Here is a 20585-nt window from a genome sequence, read left to right on the forward strand (position 1 = left end):
AGACTTTTGCACAGTGCTGTGGCATAGTCAATAAATCAGTCGCCCTCTTCTTTTTGTGTACTAGAACAGTCCAATGGACTAGATGAGCTGTTACCATCTGTATGTAATTAAAGTGTGGTTTATTTTTTTATGTTGTCGAGCTTTTATAACAGTTTTAGTTCTGTTGTCAGAATATTCTTTTCCACTTCGTAACTGTTATTATTAAACTGGGGTATACTGTATGTTAGGATCATGCTCATTTATTTTCTCTCCATCTGTTGAACCAAATGCAACTTTCTATTTCTGGTCATTTGAACCATTAATTTGTACACTTTAACACTTTTCATTGGGCGTATCTAATCCGTATGTGCTGCCACGTAATGGCATCTGGCTAAAAATAAATGCTAAGTGTTTGTGCAAGGAGCATTAACTCACATGCTCTGGGATCCACGTTTATTTGTAGGCATGCTAAAAACGGCTATTATATTTGTACGTAAACGGTGTGTGTGTGTGTGTGAGAGAGATGCGTTTGCCTCATTAATGTTTCACTGTTTGTTTTGCAGCTGTGAAGATCAGCAGATATCCAGGACTGCATTTTCCTCAACAATAAGGTAAGAACCGAATTGTAAAAGAGAACTGAACTGTGTCTGTGTGCAAGCTCGGCATTTCAGATGATGGTGTGCACACCCATTACATGAAGGAAGGTGATTTGCTCGAATAATTAAAGTGTTTGAATATAGGAGCATGGTGCTCATGTAGAGTTTGTGAATGATCACTTTGACTGACACTGATTATGACACAAATAAATCTTCTTTTTGCCCTAATCTGCCCTTGTTCTTCCACGTTTCACTACTTCTCATATTGCTGTTGATAATGGTTTGTTTATGTTGTCATTCCTGCAATAAATAACTCTGGAAATGTAGTATCAGTGCTATTGTGGTAGTAAAACTACCGTATTTTTCGGACTATAAGGCACACTTAAAATCCTTTAATTTTCTCAGACATCGACGGTGAGCCTTATGTATTAATTCTGGTTGTGCTTACTGACCTCAAACAGATTTTTATCTGATTACAGTAGTCCCTCGCTACTTCGCGGTTCATTTATCGTGAGTTTGCTATATTCCGGATCTTCAAAGTAAGATTGGACATGACACAATTGGTTAATTGATGGATGAGCCATGGGTTGATTATTTAAAATAAAGCCCACAAGTGGAAGGGAAAGCTCCTCCTGCAGCCATTCATTTCTGTGGCTTTGTGAAAGATTAACCCTTTGCTATCCAGATGCGCCCATCGACTTTTGTCTTCCAACGTAAAATTCAAAGTATGTCACATCGTAAAATCACAAAATACAAGTGTTCAAAGGTTTTTTTTACAAATTATTTTGGAACTTATGTTCAGTTGTTTCAGTGTAATGGATCAGAAAGTACATTTCTGCTCTGTGCTGCAGATCTGAAGCCGTGTGACATCTCTTTGATGTCCTGCTGCACTTCTCTTCTCTGCAATTCAAATTTAAATAGCGGGTACTTTAATATTTTAAATAAACAATCCATGCTGTATGGATTTTTTTTATTTAAAATGTTACAGTATTTAAATTGTTTATTTAAGAAGGGAGATTGAGAGTAACAGGTGATGAGTGAGTGTGATTACACTCTGGCACATGTCATGACAAAGTTTACTGAACTAGAACTTGGACTACTTTATCCCTACATCGCGGTTTTTCATGTATTGCGGGTGGGCGTGGTCCCTAACACCCGCAATAAACGAGGGACTATTGTATTGTGAATGAGGTGAATAAAGTTTGACTTATCTGACTGTTTAGTTTCGCTTAATGTACCTTATAATCAGCTGTGCCTTATAGTCCAAAAAATACGGTACATGTGACTGCTGTGTTGTGGTACATGTTTGTCCTGGTAAGACTGGTCAGAGTAAGAACTTGTTTCCAGCTTCCACAGACCTATATGGATGGATGCAGTGAACGATTTAGAGTTTTTATCGTCCAGGCTGTAAGCTATACTCCACTGCTCTCGTCTGCAGCAGCAGCCACAGTACTTTCTAACACCTATTGTTTTATTATTTCCTTTGGTTGTTAACTCGTTCTCCTCACTTATATCCATGCTGAAATACTTTAAAAGCCGGGTGTTTGATCCAAATGTAATGCTGTTTCAACACACTAAAAGATAAGACATTGGAGCTTTTTTTACAACCTTGTCTTTATGTCTTTATCGAGAAACATTTGATTTAAAGCTTGCCGGGTAAATCTTATCATGTGCCATGCGACCTTTTCATGGAAACATGTTAACGACTGTAGAAGACTTAATAGAAGCGAGTCAAATTATAATCAAATTGAGCTGTGCTCGTGGATTCAGACAGCACACCGTAATGTTCATTTTGCAGCTGACTCAATGTGTGGATTTCACAGGGCAATTAACCGTCAGCATCTGGTGCCCAGCTTCTCTGTAACCACGCTCCACTCCACAAATGACTTTACAGTTGCTGTTTTTATTTTTTTTTAGCAATTAATGAGCTCAGATGTTGATTTGCTTCAACAAACAGCCAGGTTTCAATATCAATTGATGCGCTTGAAGTTCTAAGCTAAATATTAGAATGAATTAGGTTAGAAAACAGGTTAGAATGTGTCTTTTTTGTGGAAGTGGTCAGATGTAAATGATTGTCCAGTTGTTTGTTCATTTAAAAGTGCTGCTTTCTCTCTTTGGTTTTAGTGGTTTGCACAACTCCATCCATCCATCAGACACAACAAACATTTGTGTCTCACACTAAATGTTCAGTCTTAGATGTTTTTTTGTTTTAAATATATCTTAATGATTTTTCCCATTTATTCCATGAAAATGCACAAGATTTTAAGGAATGATAAAGTAAAAAAATGTCTAGGCCTAAAGGAAAAAAATCATGATCTAATTAACTTGATTCCAATATTTTATGGTTTCCTTTTTTTTTTTTACTTTTCCTTGTATGCCTTGTCATGTGTAAACTCACCGTAGCCTTCATCACGTCTTTGCTGTCCACGCATTTTACTGCTACAGATGTTTTCTTACATTATTGATCTGCTAAAAACTCAGTTTATGAAGTCAGGGTGAGGCCAAACCCTCCCATTAATCTAGATTCCCGTTAAGATGATTTTGTGAGGGCTCTGAATGAAGCAGTGTTGCTATTATGATTTAAAAGCATAAATCGTTTTTTTAAAAATAATAGCAGTGCATCAATAAAAGGGTTAAGGTGTGGGTTATTATTTCTTTATTTAATGTCCAGTATTTATATTTCATAGTTTCAGAGATCTTCCATCTTAGTATTTTATTTTATTTTATTACTCCTGTTTATCAATAAACTATACAACATCTGAGGATCACATTATTTGAATATGTTGCTTTTGTAGATGAACATATGCTGTGATATATTCATAAATTAAACGGATTCTTTCATTTTTCTGGACTGAATAATGTCGTGCATTGAATTTGATAAAATGTATCGTGAGACGTTAATTTTCTTTGACCCATCAAAATGACGTGGTCATTTATTTTCAGAATCAAAATTTAACATCACACATTTACATTAATTTGGCGAAATGAAAAATAACAACATGGCTTAGCAAGCTGTACAATTTGATTAACCATACGGCGATGGTTGAAAACCTCAAGCTTCACAACAGACATTTCTAAAAATATCTGGAATGATTTCTAGCAGATAGAAGAGTTTAAAGATGGAAATTGAGTTTAAGTTGAGAGAAAGGAGGGATGAGGGAAATGTGTGTGTCGGCATCAGAACGGCACTCTCCGGTGAGTTCCCAGCTTCTTCCCCGGTACACTTAGGTGGTATAAATCAACTCTTTACCTGGAGATGTCTCCCTGGTACGAAGTTCCATTTAACGCACCCTTTCAGCGTCTCCGTAGGAACAGCTGTGAATCGTCCGAAGTAGTGACGGTACTTGTTCGACACAAGTTCACCTCTTGGTGGACTCACATGAGTGGAGTCCGTCAGAAGTTCCACTCAGAGGTGGAAGATGTCATAATCCCCACAAGACTCGGAAGAACTGTGGATCATGCCTGGACTTCTGTTCTCCCCAGCACTGGAGCTGCAAACGACTGAAGCCGGAGCCTGAAGCAACTGAAGCTCTGCAAACTCTCCACCCGACTGGTTTGAACTAGGAAGTGCCGACATTTAAAGAGTTCTATTTCCGGTTCACTTGGGAGGTTCCTGATTGGTCGTTTCGACCAGACAGGGGTGTGTTTTTGTGACGTAAGAGGTCACTAGAAGTCAGAAAAACAGCAAGAATGTTATGGAACAGATTGAAAATGTTTTTCAGACAGACGAGAGGAATATTTAGGTGAGTTGGGGGAAAACAGGTGCCAGCCTCTATATTTACGTCTGAGAGGATTTAAAACATGACAGTTCGTTCCAACAACTTGTTTTGCGTTTGACTCCAACCTTGGACCAACTTACACTTGCTCATTCAAAGACAGAAAATCAGAAAATGCATAATTACTCTGTAACAGACCTTAACATGATTTCTACTTTGCATGAGGATTAAAAATCACTAATACTGTTTCACAGTTGATTAAAAATGATTAGTTCACTTCAACATTTAAAAATGGTTTGAACTAAACACACTTTGATTATCAAACATTTGTAAAATAGTAATGATAATAGAAAAAGAGTGTTCTTTCATTTGATCAGTGCAGGACACTTAGAAAGTCTCTGGATGACTTAATCTTGTGTTTCTGGACTCAAATCAATGAAATACAGTTCTTGTTCCAGGCAGGCCCTCAAGGCCAGATTTTGACCTGAGGCTTAGTTCACTACACTTTATTTAGTGCATCATATTAGTTGTTAAAGTTCTTTAGTAACAATAATGTTGATTTGTTTTGTTTATGTTGCCACTCTAATAAGGTACATCTTTGTGTCTTTTTATGGTTATTACTGTTAAACTTGAGTTTTTGCACTATAAAACAAATTTGCAGGATTTTCTCAGAAAAGTCTGGAAAAGATTTTCAGTCTAATCGACCAAATGCACCCCAACCGACCATAGCTGGGGTGCATTCCTCAGAGGCCCAGGATTGACTCTGGGATAATCTGAGGCAGACTGAGACTGCACCCCACATTCAATCTCAGAAAAGGATTATGATCAGTCACATCATGGCATCCAACAGTTATAGTTGATGACGGAGTTCCTAATGTGTTGACTGCACAGGCAGAGGTTACGTCAGACTATGACCAGATGTTGTGGATGATTGAGTCAGAGTAGCATCATTTAGCAGCACTACCAGATGTGCTGTGCTGAGCAGAGCTTGGCTCCGTATTAAAAAATGTCACATTCAGCAGTGCAGGTTCTTACCTGCTTATGTCTGGAGTTTTATATTTCTCGCTTAATTTCCTAGAAAGTTTCCGCAGAGCGGGAAAGAAGGATTTTATATTCACACGTAGTTCAGGGTTTTGGATGAGACTGACTGACCTATTGGTAATTGCCAGTCACATCAGGTGGAGGTGACCCACAGGGCAGTAAACCGTTAATCATTTGGCTTTGTCATGCACTTATCTCAGTGGTTTTTACTCACTCTGGGAAATGACTTGCTCCTGAGCACATGCTGCAACTTTTCCACTGCATTCCTGCCACTGTCAGACACTTACCAGTAGGTAAAGGCATGCCTCCTGCTGTTTAGGATGGGGGACGGCTGAAGCTGTGCTTTATGCATACAACAGGAGCAACTGAGTGAGCCAACTGGTTTTTAAAGGCAAAATTGTTGTGCAGAGTGAAAGTCATGGGTACTCCAATAATAGTGTAGAGGCAGGGCAGCCGGCTTGGGACCCGAAAGTCCCAGGTTCGATCCCCAGTCACTGCACATCACGTGGCGTCTCTGGGCAGCACACCTCATCCCCAAAATGCCCCCCGGGCGCTTTCAATAGCTGCCCACTGCACCACCTGGTGGTGGATGGGTTAAATGCAGAGACTAATTTCGCCATTGTATGGAAACATACAGTGCTGACTTTGTGATGACATTATTATTATTATTATTATTATTATAAGGGTAATATTAATCTACAATATGTCCATTGATGTACAGTAGATGGAATTAATGGATGTGCAAACCTGGGAAGCTTTAACTTTTTTTGCCTGTCTTCTAATGATGCCTATGTAACAGACTGATGTTTAGTCCTTGTACTGTATTTCCAGTCTTCTATCTAAACTTTTCTGAAGTAAGGGAAAAGTAAAAGTGCTATGTATTGTCATCAGTGCATGTTCCCATGCAATGATGAAATCTGTGCTCTGCATTTAAGCAATCACACATGAGATGCACACAAGTGGAGCAGCGGGCAGCCATGCAAGCACCCGGGGAGCAGTTGGGGAAAAGGTGTCTTGTTTAAGGACACCATGATTAGTTAGCATTGTCTCAAGTTCGCTGTCCTACCACTGCCCCACAGCCACCCAAATCCTGATGGTAACAGTCAGTTTATATGTATAAATTTGATCTATGTAATTATGATTAAGTGAACCATTTCTGTTTGACCTTTTGTGACTCTAGTGTTTTGTTCCAGGACAGGTTTGTAAAATTTTACAGTGCAGACGACAAAACAAGGGAAACATTAAATAATGTATGATTTTGAACATGTGTTTTATAGGTTTATGAATTTAAGAGCAATTTGTCACCATGGATTTGAGAGTTAGGGTTTCTATTGCTGGGTGGACTGCATCTGGTTTAATGTCGCATGCATTTCTGTCGTTGATGGATGTTTCTTAGCCCTACGAACAGAGGACAGAACTCAAGGGACAGTTATCCCATCTCATGAGGATGGTATAAAACTGAGTGTAACATAGACCTTTTTAGATGAATTACTGATCTCTTTTTTTTTTCCTGTAGGTGGTTTGTAAGTACTCAGAGTTTTATGAAAACTGAAAACAAAAACATGCTACTATTAACTTTATTCTACCTTTAGTTTGTACCACTACTAAACTTGTGCACATTTAATATAACAAAGGTTGTTGGCTTCATAGTTTTCACATACAGTATGCTAACAGCTCTTCAATCGAGTGTTGCACAAGTGTTTCCTTTTTACAATTCCTCTCTTTTAGAGTCTTACACTAGAGAGTAGCTCAAGAAGCATCATCAACATTCCATTTCATTCAGGTAGTTTTTGAAAGGTGAATTCACGTCTGTTTATTCTGGATAAACGGAATGTGAGGATGTTTAGCCGATAGCAACAGGAACAGGTTTTGTATGAATGACTAAGCTCTTGAAGCTGATTGCAGGTTTGCTCTTGGAAACTATGTGTCCCTAAGTGTGTGTGTGTGTGTGTGTGTGTGTGTGTGTGTGCACATGAGATTCTTCTTCTGTCATGTTGCTGCAGTCATCACATGGTGTTCTGTGTCTGTCTTGGCCAGAGGCAAGTACCGGTAATAACCAGTGTGGAAGAGGAAGGTTGGACTGAGGTGGTGGTGTTAATTTTATGTGTTGGGGAAAATACCTACAAAAAAAAATTCAGAACCGTTACCTCGTTGTATTCCAGGTTGGATACTTTTTTTGCTCTTTGGCAGCAAGAGTTGACTGGATTCCTATAAAGTTTAATTTTGAACTGCAGTTTTTTTAGTGTCTCATTGTAGAAATGTTAAGATGGGGCGGCTGTGGCTGAGTGGTTAGAGCAGTCGTCCTCCAATGCATGAGTTGGGGGCTCGAATCCACCAGCAGTCACATGCCAAAGTGTCCCTGGGCAAGACACTGAACCCCTCATTGCCTCCGATGTGTGTCCCATCGGTGTATGAATGTGATCTAAAGCACTGATTAGTCTCTTTAGAATGATTTGTTCGATTAGCTTTGTAGAGATCTGCCGGTAGTAGAATGCTGTATGAATGTATAAATAAGGACACAGATTGTGTTGTAAAGCGCTTTGAGTATCTTGATCAGATAGAAAGGTGCTATATAAGTACAGTCCATTTACCATTTAAGATCCCCATTTCCTATCAAGACAGATGGAGTTATTATTCTGTACATGTAATAATTTAATTGGGTCGTCAGGTTTTAACAAACAAATCCTACTGAGTAGTAACAGCTGGATCATCTCATTTTCAAGCTAATCCTTTTTTTAGTCAGCAGCGTTTTTTCTGACTTGAGCTTTGCAAATTTCATCTGTGAAAAATGAGTAAATATATATATATTTTAAGCCACAAATAAATGGGCGTATCTGGTGTTTTCTCATTTCAAATCCTTTTGAAATAGATCACATACAAGTCAGGTCACAACCAGCCTCTGTTACCATGGCGATCTGTGGTTGAAGACATCCTTTAATAACAACAGGGTAGTTACATACTGAATCTGTATTCTGACTGGGAGGACAAAACATACAGCCTTCAAAGGAAAACAATGTTGATGAAGTAAGTGAGAGTTGTAATTGTGATGAAAGTAATAAAAGTTGTAATTAACTCTGATGGTTTTGTAGTCGCACAAAGTCAGTCATGTTCCTTGTCAGCGTTGTGGTTTGAACTATTATTTTACATGGATTTAAGTTGTTTGTCCTTTTAAGGGTAGTGAGCTAAAAAGAAGCCATTTGCTATTTGGTCTGGGCAGACTTAAACTCTATTTCTATATATCACTAAAATTAGAAAAAAACTTGTTCAAATAAGATGCAGAAAAACTGGTTAATTCATTTGTCCTGTCTAGACTGGACTATTGCAATGGTTTGTTATCTGGGTGTCCAAAAACTTATTTAAAAAGTCTTCAGTTGATCCAAAATGCTGCTGCCAGAGTCTTAACTGGAGTTAGTAGGAGAGATCATATCTCTCCAGTTTTAGCTTCTCTTCATTGGCTCCCTGTCAAATCCAGAATTGAATTCAAAATCTTACTTTAACCTACAAAGCTCTCAACAACCTAGTTCCATTTTATAATACAGATCTTATTGTTCCATATTTTCCTAACAGAGCACTTCATTCTCAGACTGCAGGTTTACTTGCAGTTCCTAGAGTTTCCAAAAGTAGAGTGGGAGGAAGATCTTTCACTTATCAGGCTCCTCTCTTGTACCAACTTCCAGTTTCTGTCTGTGAGGCTGACACATTGTCTACTTTTGAAATTAGCCTTAAGTCTTTCCTTATTGATGAATCCTATACAGTACACTAATAATAGCTAATTTAATGATGTAAACGGACTTTCCTAAGTTTACAATGTGCATCAAATGGCCATGCTATCCGAGTTCTGCAGAAGCCACAGATATTCTATTAAAATTATGAAGACTCACAAAGAATTATAATTTCTATTATAATTTCTGAGCAAAGGCATAGGTCATAGCTCTGAAGCTGCTCTGGAAATTCACAACCAGGAACAAAAATGTCAACAGATGCCAAAGAATGTGAGCTGTCGGTTTAATGTGTGTTGTGCTTGAGTCAGTCCCTCAGAGACATGAGCTTTGACTCTGACCAGACAACACCCCAACAGAGAAAGGAAGACTGTTAACAGAGAACACCAGTGTAAAAAAAAAACCGGGTTACCTTTTGTCACGGTACATACACGCAATTCAGTTTCATTTAGGGAAAACTCCCTTTATAAGAGGACAAAATTCTCAGGAGATAAAAGAAAAATGAGACTTGAGCATTGAAACATGTAGCTATTGTTGAGCAGATCAATGAGCCAGAGCAGTGCCTGCTGGGAATGCCCAGATCCTTTTACAGTAACATGCTTCTAATCCAATAATAGAACAGCCTACAAGTGAAACGTGCTAAACCTGGAGTTCTGCACCATGGAACCTATTCAACGGGTTTGTTGGTTCCAGAGCAACTTGGTAGCCTTGATTCAACAATGGCTGAACTTCTAACTCTAACATGGTCACAAGCCTATTCACTTATTATGGTTCATCAAAGAGACATTTTTAAGTTATTTTGACTTTTTTTAACCAAAAGTCAAAAGCTTATTGTTCCTATTGTAAACCTATACATTTTCACATCACTAGTGACATTGTCCTTAAAGTACATTTTGCTAGACAAATTAAAATGGAAAAAGTAAACATTATTGGAGGCTCAGTTGTATCATATCTTAAATATATTTTTCAAATATTGTAAATTACTACAATTAAATAAAAGAAAAGTTTAAAAAAATGTCTGCTTTCAAATTTTTGAAAGAAAAAAAAAAAACTTCCTGCCTGGAGTCCGTTGACTGCATGATTCTGGTCCATTTTATGATCTGTTCATTTTACTTGCATGATAAAAAAAAACCCCTGTGAAATACACAGGTACAAAGATTTTCTGTTATCGTCTCGACTGAGTTTAGCAGTTTTTAGTCAGAGAATTTATTCCAAATTGTTGGTTACTGTGGCTAATAAATATGAACAATTGCAATATATATATTTTTTTGTCCACACACCCTATCTTCATATCAACCTACACTCAACTTTGGTTAACTGAGAACAGGTATTTATTTGAAAGTTATCCATGATGGTTTTCTTCCTCATTTATCAGTGTGCTGTTGAATATAACAGCTTCATTTATGCCATATATCTAAAGATAAGTGTTGCTCTGCCCAAAAAATGTTTTCTCAGTAAGTCAGAAAGTGCTTATATCCGGGCATTTTGAAGAGACACTACTTGAGTCACTTTAAGTTGCTTATTTTGAGCATCGTTTTTACATCTGACAGCTTTCTTATGTCTTGTCTTATATCATACACTCTCTGAAATTGGTTTCTCAGATTACACTATTGGCTGATTATCTTAATTATCTCTCAGATTGGAGGCGATGTGTTCAACATAACATACTTCTTCCAGCTATTTGTCTGTTAACAACGGTGTACCACAAGGTTCAGTTTTAGGACCCACCCGCTTCACAATCTACGTAAGTAATGTAGATCAGATCATTCCTGATGCATCGTTACATTTCTATGCTGATGATACAGTTGTTTATTGTCTAGCTCAATCAGTTTCTAAGGTTTTCCAGCCTTTACAGTCTACTTTTGACATCATCCAGTCAGATTTGTTTCGTCTCAGACTTGTGCTAAACCCTGACAAAACCGAGGGGATGTTGTTTTCAAACAGGAAGTCGGTCCCAGCAGTCCTTCCTTCTATTTTGTCTTCGAATGGCATTCCTTTTGAAGTTGTCGATTCTTACAAATACTTGGGTATCTTGGTTGATTCGCATCTCTCCTTTAAGCCCCATGTTGAAAACTTAGTAAAGAAACTGAAAGTAAAACTGTTTTTTTTTTTTTTTTTTTTTTTCAGAAATAAATCCTGTCTAACTCTGAAAACTAGGAACCACCTTGGAACTGCTACTTTCCTTCCCTCCATTGACTACGGTGACATTATTTACATGAAAGATCCTGCAAGCACCTTGCAGATTCATTCGTTCAACCTTTATTTAGACAGTTAAATCCCATTGAGCCTCGAGGACTCATTTACAAGAGAGACCTGATTTCAACAAAGAATGATTACAACAATGGACAACAGCGACAACAATAGACAGTTATAAAAAGGCATACAGATTTTTTTTTCTTTACAAATAAGATGGAAAAAAGAGTAAAAAAAAAAAGGCTAGATTATAATGCGAATGTAGAAAACTAAAAACAGGAACATGTGTGCATTGGTTCTTGCCAGGAGTCCAACAGATTTTTAAAGCCACTTAGAGTGAGTCAAGGTCAAGAGCTTCAAATCTTTTTGTAAGATATTCCAGGAAACAGGAGCAGAGTTGGAGAAGGCCGTTTTGCCAAGTTCAGTCCACACTGAGGGAACACTGCAGGTAATAATGTCCTGAGAGCGCACACTGTAGCTGCACTCACGCAGAGACATGTAGGAGGAGATGCATGAAGGCAGCAGACCAAGAAGTGATTTAAAGATGAAAATGTACCAGTGAGAGAGTCTGCGTGAAGTTAATGATGTCCAGTTAACCAGTGAATACAGGGTGCAGTGGTGGGTACGATAATCACAGCCAGTTATGAATCTTAGTGCACCATGATAGACAGCATCCAACATCTGCAGGGTTCTTGTAGGAGCGTTCATGTAAATAATGTCACCGTAATCAATGGAGGGAAGGAAAGTCACAGATACAAGGTGTTTCCTAGCATTCAAAGTTAGACGGGATCTGTTTCTGAAAAAGAAACCCAGTTTAACTTTCAGTTTCTTTACTAGGTTTTCCATATGGAGCTTAAAAGAGAGATGCAAGTCGACCAAGATACCAAAATATTTATAGGAATCAACAAACTCAATGGGGACACAATTTGAGGATAAAATCGGAGGAAGAACTGTTGGGACTGACTTCCTGTTTGAAAAAGCAGCAAAGCATTGGTTTTGTCGGCATTTAGGACTAGTTTGAGGCGGAAAAAATCAAACTGGATGATGTCAAATGCAGATTGCAAAAGCTGGAAAGCCTTAATATCTGTTTTCGCTCGACAATAAACAACTGTGTCATCAGCATAGAAATGTATGGATGCATCAGGGATGTTTTTACCTACATTTCCTATGTAGATTGTAAAGAGGGTGGGTCCTAAGACTGAGCCTTGAGATACACCATTGTTGACTGTTAAATAACTGGAGGAAGTACCATTATGTTGAACACATTGCCTCCGAGCTGAGAGATAGTTGGAGAACCAACCAATGGTGTGATCTGAGAAACCAATTTCTGAGAGCTTATGACACAAGATGTTCTGATCCACAGTGTCAAAAGCTTTAGACAGGTCTAAGAAAAGTGCAGATGTTGGATGCTACCTATCATAATGTGCTAAAATTCATAACTGGCTGTAACTATTGTACCCATCACTACACCCTGTATTCACTGGCTAACTGGACATCATTAACTTCACGCAGAGTCTCACACTGTTATATTTTCATCTTTAAATCACTTCTTGATCTGTTGCCTTCATATATCTCCTCCTACATGTCTCTTTGTGAGTGCAACTACAGTGTGCACTCTCAGGACATTATTACTTGCAGTGTTCCCTCAGTACAGACCGAACTTGGCAAAAGGGCCTTCTCTTACACCGCTCCTGTATCCTGGAGCACCTTGCAAAAAGATCTGAAGCTCTCAACCTTGACCTCTCGAAGTGACTTTAAACAACTGTTAAGTTCATGGCAAAAACCAATTAATGCAGACATGCTTCTGTTTTTAAAATTTTACATCACTTTATAATGTAGCTGTTTGTTTCTTTTTTATATATAATTTCTTCCATTTACTTTTCATTTTATATGCTTTTTTATGATTGTCTACTGTTGTCATCTGTGTTTTTTGTTTAAAACAGGTCTTTTAAATGAGTCCTCAAGGCTCAGTGAGACTAACCTGTATAAATAAAGGTTGAATTGAGTTCTGACCTCCTCTATTGCTCCCAATATCTATTAACATTTCATATCTCTGAAAATATCTGGCCTGTGTTTGCTTAACTGCACATTTATCCTCCTGCACAGCCACTGTGCTGGAAGTTTGTAATATTGACCCACAGTGAATCATTAAACTGTTTACCATTTATATGCACATCTGGAATGAGCAAACCTCTTAATAACCTCAGCTGCTGATAAATTCATTTCTATCTGTTGCTTTAGCTGTCATCATAGCCATGAAAACTCGGTGCAAACAAGACATTCAATACACCCTCCATCTGCTCATTGGGAAAAAATGAAATTGATCTAAAGCACACAGCCTTAGTCACACACGTCCGATCCGTGGTTCAGAATGAGGTCATCATTATCCAGCACGCTGCATGTGGTGGCAGTGGGGGGAAACGATGTGTTAAACCGAGTACCAGTAACTATTGCTCAGTTTGGACTATTCACCTTTTTGGCTCCAAAATGACAAGTTCAAGCGTGAGCTGAACGTTTATTACAGTCTGTCAGAGGTTTGTTACTGAAAATGAGTAATATGGAACATAAAGTTCTTTCTTCTACCATCCTTTTCAAGTTGCTCCGCACCGTTTGATTTTTAGCTACGAGCGCCCAAAGGCATTTAATTTATAACTTCACAGCCACCCTCCAAGTCTTTACTTTATGTGTGTGTATTTTTTACATGTGCACGTTTGTATGCATGTGAGTTTAAGAGAGCTTGGCAAACAGCAGAGGCAGGCAGGTGATGCATCTCTGTCAGCAGCAGCCTTTATGCAGGTATCAAGTTTCATGCCGAGTTCCACAAACCCATTGCAAGGCGGTTTGGTTGTGATTAATTCTTTGGAATATCTAGAGTTGCAGTTACTCTGGTCATTGTATGGTGTTAAAAAAAAGCTGCATTAATGAAAGTTGCTGGTTTTAAAATGTTTAAATCTTGAAAGCCTGGATGGGGCTTTTTGAATCGGCACCTTGTAACAAAAAAATACAATCCTGTAACAGACTATCACAAACATACTGACACTTTGTCTAGACGTATGCAAGTTCCAGGTGGACAGGGGAGGCACAGCTTTAATGGTACAAATTACAGGCTTCCAGGATAAAAATCTGAGAACAACAGACTTAGCACCTGCATTGTTAGGGTAACTCGATGGAGTTTTTGAAAGTTTGATTACAAAAATATTTAATAGCTGTAGCTAGGCCTGTCACAATAACAAATTTTGCTGGGTGATTAATTGTCTCAGAAATTATTGTGATAAATGATATTGTTTGAATTATTGTCAAATTTAAGAAGAAATGTTGGTTAATTTTTGTGTGTAGTATCATTTCTTGACCACTGGATGGTAGTTTAAGACTGTTTGAACCGAAGGATGGATAGTGAGGGAGCGAGCAGCGTGTCTCTTTAAGAAAAATGGGAGGGTGGCCCCTTGATGTGACATGGGCTGTCTCTTTTCTTTTTTCGGTTCTCAAAATGGCAGAGACTCGGTGTGGTTTGAGCTCTTTAGCATAGCATTTTTCATACAAAGCTTTTAATAAAAAAATCAGGAAACAAGTTCTCAGATTATTTTTTCAGAGACAAACAACTTTTGACACGAAGGCACAAGTTTCAAACTTGAATTTTGGCGCTTCTTCAAGACGGAAGTTTTTTTTCCCCAGATTGGCCTGTTAGATTAGCTCATAGCTTAGCTTCTCAATTTAGCTGCTTTTAACGAAACGCGATTTTGGATGGTTAAAACGGATTTTAAAGAAAAGAGAAAAAAGTGAAAGGGAAGAGTCAGTGAAGAGCACCGGAGTTAAGTCTTTTGTCATCCAGTGTCTTCGGTAGAAAGAGAGACACGAAGAAATGATAAAGCCGATAAATGAAAATGAGGTCAATAATTTTCATTTATCATGCAATTAATTGATTTATTGTTTATCACAACAGGCCTAGATGTAGCTCTACATCAAAACCTCATTTCAAAAGATCCAGACTATTACTTTAGGTTCCAGCACTGCAGTAACATTTCTTTATAATATGTGTCAGTTGGATTAAAGACATACTTTTATATTAATGTCCTCATGTGAGTTCAACAGTGTTTCATCCTGGAGGGACACAGTATAGCTCCTTTTCCTCATAAGCCCTTTTCAGAGGTGGGAATTAAACATTTCCCAGATTGGGGCCTTTGAACCTATAAATCACAGTCACAGGCTTAACAAAGAATAGATACTCTGAACTGCTCAGTACTCAAGTGCAAACAATGGTTGAAGCTTGTTCCCAAAGCCAACAATCCTTCCTTTCCTAGCAGCAAACTTCAGAACGCAATGTAGGTTGACAACAAGCTGCAGGTTCCCAGAACTGCTAAACTGCAACGAATCTTTGTAACACTGCCTCAAGGAAATGTCAGTGACAAACGTTACACTACTTGCAGTCTTCTAAGATCAAATAAATATGTGATTTTTGCAACCAATCAATATCAGAATCGCAAAGACACAAACCTTTATGAGTAATACAAGGTTAACATGTTTTATTTACAATGTCTGAAACTGCTATCTAAAAAAATAGTATTGAAATTTGCCCCTGTAGGTTCTAGAGCACGTTTTAACTTATTTTTATTTTACATTTTCTTTGTGTATTCGGTCATGGTAGTGATGGTTTATCTACTCTTGGGTAATGTGATCTGTGCAGGTGCATGATATTTTCTCAGCTCATCTTTTTGTGGCATATTTATTGTCATTGATCAGACAGGAGCTCTGACTTTAGACAGAAAATAGAGGAGAGCCTTCAGGGACGTGACATACTGTAAATGTCTGCCTGGCAGCAAATCGAACTGAAGACTCACTGCCTGATGTAATATAAGATCGTGTGGCTCGCGCCCACATTACTTTGCTTTCAAATAGCCTTGTAGTTCATTTTTAATTAATTAATTTATTTTCCTCCTGAGTTGTTGCAAATAAGTCAACTAAGTTGCCAATGTCGGAGTAAAATAGGACATATTTTGCATATCTGTACGTTAAAAGTAAACTCAGGAAATGTAGAAAAGGGCATCCTTGAGCGTCAGGTGCTCAGTGGTGGCAGTACAGTGACAAATGCATAGTAATACTTGGATGACTGAGTAAAAAAAATAGTTGTGCTGTTTGTTTTTGTTACGTGAGTCTGCTGTAGTTTAAAACGTGTGTAGGTGTTAAAGGTGTAGTTGGATTTAAAATCAGGAGAGAGGCATGGAGGCTTTGTGTTTCTGCATTACCATATGGGAGTGTGCAGTGTTTTACTGATTTTTAAAAGTTCCCTGTCCGGTTGTGAGACGGTATTTTCCCGTCACTACCTGGTTCAGCATGTTCAGTTTAAAGCCACTGTCTCAATTTAATCAGTTTGAAGAATTTCCCCATCTCTTGTTTTCTCCTTTCTTTTGATTAATGACTGCAAAAGCTCCCAGGTGTTGTAGGAGTTTTAAATGGATTTTATTATCAGGAATTAGCACTGATGTTTAGGAGAGAATGGGATTGGCTGGTAAATAAAGTGGACAGATATAGCTGCAGTCTGACAGCATCCTGGTTCAGCAGGTGGATGAGATTTACAATCGCAGAAATCAGGCAAATAAATGAAATATGCACGTAGGCCTGTCGCGATAAACAATAAATCAATTAATCGCGTGATAAATGAATATTATCAACCTCGTTTTCATTTATCAGCTTTATCGTTTCTTCCTGTCTCTTTCTACTGAAGACACTGGATGACAAAAAGCTCAACTCAGGTGCTCTTCACTGACCCCTCTCTTTCTCTTTTAAAAAACATCTGTTTTAATTGTCCAAAATTGCATTTTTGGATCATTAAAAGCAGCTAAGCTGAGAAGCTAAGCTACAAGCTAAGCTAACAGGCCGACCTCAGAAAAAAAAACAAAAAAAACTCCGTCTTGTCGAAGCTCCAAAATTCACGGTTGAAACCTGTGCCTTCGTGTAAAAAGTTGTTTCTCTGCAAAAGAAGCTGAGAACTTGTTTACTGATTTTTTTAAATTAAAAACTTTGTGTGGAAAATGCTTTGCTAAAGAGCTCAGACCACATCGAGCGTCCGCCATTTTGAGAACTGAAAAAAAGGAAAGGGAGACGGCCCATGTCACATCAAGGGGCCACCCTCCCATTTTTCTTAAAGAGACACGCTACTCACTCCCTCACTATCCATCCTTCGGTTCAAATTGTCTGATACTGCCATCCATTGGTCAAAAACCATATTACATCCAAAATAAATAAATCTACATTTCTTCTTAAATTTGACAATAATGACTAATTATTGTCAAATTTCAAACAATGTTATCGTTTATCGCAATAATTTCCAGCAAAATGTGTTATTGTTACAGGCCTACACGCACGCAAACGGACAAACCTGGGCGATTTAGCGAAGTGGATCTGAAGTTTCAAAGTGCTTGGAAGCTTTTTGTATTCATTCTTTGCAGTCTAAACTCTGCTGATGAAACTTTTACTTATTTGCAAGTAATTTTATCAACATATTTTCTTTGATGTCAGTCAGTTGCTTAGATTCTTGGTTGTGAGTTTGTCTGTCTTCCACATGGTCCAGATAAAAATAGCTCAAAAATAATTGGAATAATCGATTGTTCCTGCATGACCAAATTTAATGAGTTTTTTTGTCCCATGACTGTGTCTTTAGGGTCAAAATGGCTTGTGACAGTTCCTGATAACAGTTGGATCAGTTACCATGAAATTCTGTGAAATCATTTTCCACTTTTCTTTTGGAGCCATCAGATGATTTAAAATGGGATGTTTTAGCTCCTGACTTTATGCATCCAGAACTGGCATTTAGAGCTGAAAATCTATTGTCAGTGTTTCTTACATGGTTTGAACTTTTCAAGTACATTTCAAAAGTGACGTTTTCTAAATGAACAGTGTTAGATTTTCATTTAGAGGTGGTCAGAGAGGGAATTTACCAGCACTGAATTCTCATAGGAGCCTTATTCCCACATTAAAATAGCTAGATGCTTAATGAGTTCTTAATTTTTTTTAAATATAATATCTGATCTCTAAAAATCTTTTTCATTACAATAAAGGAAAAATGTATGATGATATGCTTTTGTGGTGGAGTCTTTGCTTTGTCTTAAAGCAGGATGGAGAGATTTACCTTCTTTTTTTTTGAGTCTTTATCAGAGCTTCACGTTCACAATAAAGCGCCTGTTTGATCTGTTTGACTTGTGTGTGTTTAAAAAAAATGAAAGCTTAATATTCCATCAGCCATGTTTGGGTTTGAAGCAAACCAGTCATTATTGTTAACGTGTTTGTGTGCAGCAAAATAACTTGTGGTTTACAGAGGCTCAAGGAGGTTTAAAGAAAGGGAATAAATCAGTGTGACATAACCAATTTTCATTTTATGGCTAAAGCCAAAGAGGATTATATTTGAGCCTGTTTTAATTTAGCTGCTGTTCTCTCAAATATTGATTTCCATATTTGTGATTTTACTTTGGACCCCTGATAGTTTTAGTTTTGTGCAATTACTCTGGTTATACATGGTTTTACCAACTGTCCTGTTAAGGTGGAATAAAAAGAAGCTGTTCGATTCAAACTAGTTTAGAAATGTATTTAATTTTGTTTCTGGCTGCCTAAAAAGCCTACAGGTATACACCTCCATCTTTTAACTTGAACTTATCTTTGTTAGAAAGAGAATTTATTACAGGTTGGTTCTTGTCTGGATGAGAGAGATGCTTGCTTTAATCTAACCTAGGGGTCTGTAACCTTTACGATCAAAAGAGTCATTCATGCCCCTTTGTTCACTAAATGAAGTGTCTGGAGCCGCAACAATCTGGTACAACTGTGATCATCAACTGGTGGCACGTGGACCACTTTAAATTTGATGGAGGGGGCTTTTCTGGCCAGTTCGGGTGACTTTATTAAACTAAATACAAATGGTTTTTAACATTGGATATTTCATTCAACCTTTATTTAGACAGGTTAATCCCAATGAGCCTCATGGACTCATTTACAAGAGACCTGAAAATATATTTGTAATATATAATAATATTCAATAATAATATTTGAAAGACAAAAGAAAAGACCAGCTTGTTTTAAAGAAAGAAAAGAAAAATATAGATTTTAACTATTTTGTAAAATTTTAAACAATGAAAGGGCCTATGATTTTGTTTTTTATTGAATTAAGTATACTTTGAAGAGATAGAGCATAAAATGAGCATGTTTTACTTGTTTTTGTATTGTTCTACTATTCACATATTTGCAAAATAAAAAAGACAGGAAGACTGTTAAAACGACCCTTTTTAATTTTAGTATAACAATCGATAAAATTCAGTTTTATGTCAGTTTTGGTCAAAGCTTGAAAGAGCCGCTGTAGATGAACCAAAGAGCCTCATGTGGCTCCTGAGCCGCAGGTTGCAGACCCCTGATCTAACCACTATCAGTCTGAATCACAGAAAACTATGGTACTTTGTTCCTATTACAGTACATGCTGCACCTGTTGGCACTTTGGTGTCTGATGTTTTGCACAGTGACAAAATGTTGGACCTCCTTGATTAAAAGTGTAATTCAATTGAATATCTAAACACTTATCATGTTTAAAAGTCGAAGCTGAGGATTATAGACCTAATTTATAAATGTCATTTTTATGCAGTTTAAAACTCAGAAAAGTGACAGTACCTTTGGCAAATTCACGTTGTGAACTTTTTGTTGTACTAGAGATTATTTTCGGTGTTTCCGAAGTCTTTGTTGTTAGTTTTAAGTCCTAACAGAAACACTGTCCATTGCTGCTTCAATTATTCACAATAATTTAAAATTGGCTCTAGTTGGCCTTTCCTAGGTTGCAAAGAAGCCTTCTTCATCAGAAGCTCAACAGGATTTCAGATCTTGACAAAATATATGCGAGAGCTTATTCCTCTTTAATAAAAACTCAGTGCCTCCTTTCCACTTTTAACTCTAAAAGTAGTCCAAAAAATGCCAAAGTAATTGAAAGTTTTGAGTAGAAAGTTTGATCTTTTGCCTGCAGCAGTGATTTTATAGCCAGGTTTGTGCGAGCCTTTGTCTCTGAGTAACACCTTGTTGTACCAGCGGCAGATTCAGGGTGCCGCAGCGGCGTGTGAACAATCCAACACCTTCACCCCTGCATGTGAACACATCTCACATAGGAACCAGATTGGGTCATGAGCGAACGGCAGAGCAGAAGGGTGAGGCTGTGTGTGAGCGTCAGCAGTGACCTGATCTGACCTCTGACCTCCCTGTCACAGAGCAGCTCTGTGTTCCCATTGGTCCCAGACAGGATGTGCTCTGTTAGAGATGTCACAAAGCCCCCCTTTTTATTCACTCTACGTTTCAACATCAATCTACAAGGATCTTTCTCC

The 20585-nt window shown here is 37.8% G+C and overlaps 1 protein-coding gene across 1 annotated transcript in view; it reads left to right on the forward strand.

Moving 5' to 3' along the window:
• Positions 1 to 537: 537 nt before the first annotated feature.
• The window catches only part of LOC119426182 (talin-2), a 43754-nt gene continuing 23706 nt past the window's right edge, over positions 538 to 20585 (forward strand). The window contains exon 1 of the mRNA XM_037693758.1: positions 538 to 590. The gene's annotated coding sequence lies outside the window, so the exon portion shown is untranslated. The remainder of the gene's footprint in view (positions 591 to 20585) is intronic.

This window comes from Nematolebias whitei, chromosome 2 (genome assembly GCF_014905685.2).
Source record: "Nematolebias whitei isolate Nwh7 chromosome 2, NemWhi1, whole genome shotgun sequence".
Classification (NCBI taxonomy): domain Eukaryota; kingdom Metazoa; phylum Chordata; class Actinopteri; order Cyprinodontiformes; family Rivulidae; genus Nematolebias; species Nematolebias whitei.